The following is a 1,701-nucleotide window of genomic DNA, read 5'->3' on the forward strand; positions in this document are numbered from 1 at the left end:
CCTTGGTTCTGTTTCTCTGACTAGAATTACTTGTCACTTGTTTTTGTTATTCTTTCAACAGAAACCCTGGAGCATAGGGACACAGGACTTATAGGTGTGTACCTGATGCACTCTGAAATTACATTTAGCTTTTAAAGAGATGTTATTTTGCTTGCTAGAGGGCCTTTCTTTGCTTTCTAGACTTAGAACAAGCTCCAAAATCAGATCTGGGTTCTCCCCCTTAGTGGCCTTAATTATAGAAAGCCATCTCTCCCTCTCTCCTGGTAGACAGTGGGCTTAACCAGCAAGTATCCCTCATGTGATTGCACTGCTGTGGGCTTTTTGAAAGTCATTCATTAAAATATACATAAGAAAAATTACTATAGCTCTGAGCTGGACCAGCTCAGTGGAAAACTTCTGATTACCTAGCAATATGCACTTGTCCTTGGCTAACAAATGTCCTCACTTGTTAACATATATGCCTGGACTCAGCACTTTTCAGTCCTAAATTCTGTCGTCCTTTACTTCTCTTGACAGCTAGCATGTGTTTAAGGGATCTAGAGGGTTGTGGATGGCAATGTACTGGGAAATGTGAACTGTGGTGCCACTATCCATTTCCCAGACAAGTATGAGGGGTCTCCAGGTGGCCACCAGCGAAAGGTCAGGCTTGAGTTTCCAGGAAGCCTGACCCAAATTCCAGAGCCAAGCATTTGAGCGGAGTTACCACATTCTTAATGCATGCTGCCAGGAGTCGTGCTGGCTGTCGCCTACTTATAAAACGAATCTATCATTTATGGCCTGTGAAGAGGGAAGAAAATATTGTTCTTGACTGAGCTCTTTACTAAGTGGAAGGCCCATGTTCTTCTCAATGTAGGCAAATTTCTCAATTTCTGTAAGCCTGGGAAGAAGGTAATATCAACCCTATTTTTTCAGATGAGAAAACAGATCCAGACAAGTTAAATGACTTCTTCCAAGGGGCTAGCCATCAGATGGGAAAGCCAAGATTATTTGACTTTCTGATTTAGAATGCTCAGATGCTAGGTGTCTTAAAGCTTTCAGTGAAAAACTGCTTTAACATACCACAACAAATAGGAAAAAAGAAAAAGTTCTGCCCAAGACATAGTCCAAAAGAGTGTAACCTCAAAGAGAATTCATATTATTTTCTCTGAAACAAAAACAACAAAAAGAATTGGCCAAGTGCAGTGGTTCACACCTGTAATCCCAGCTTCTCAGAAGGCTGAAGTGAGAGGATCACTTGAGCCCAGGAGTTCAAGACCAGCCCGGGCAACATGGCAAGACCCCATCTCTAGAAAAAAAAAAAAAAAAAAATTAAAAATCAGCCAGTTGTGGTGATGTGTGCCTGTAGTTCCAGCTACTTGGGGGGCTGAGACAGGATCACTTGAGCCCAGCAGTTGGAGGTTACAGTAAGCCATGACCACACCACTGAACACACAAGCTTGGGTGACAGCATGAGACCCTGTCTCTTAAAAAAAGAAAGAAGCCAGGCGCGGTGCTCACGCCTGTAATCCCAGCACTTTGGGAGGCTGAGGCAGGCAGATCACCTGAGTTCAGGAGTTCAAGACCAGCCTGGCCAATATGGTAAAACCTGTCTCTACTAAAACTGCAAAAATTAGCCAGGCGTGGTGGCACACGCCCATAATCCCAGCTGCTCCAGAGGCTGAGGCAGAATTGCTTGAGCCCGGGAAACCGGTTGCAGTGAGC

The sequence above is a fragment of the Mandrillus leucophaeus genome, unplaced genomic scaffold, assembly GCF_000951045.1.
Source record: "Mandrillus leucophaeus isolate KB7577 unplaced genomic scaffold, Mleu.le_1.0 Scaffold296, whole genome shotgun sequence".
Taxonomy (NCBI): Eukaryota; Metazoa; Chordata; class Mammalia; order Primates; family Cercopithecidae; genus Mandrillus; species Mandrillus leucophaeus.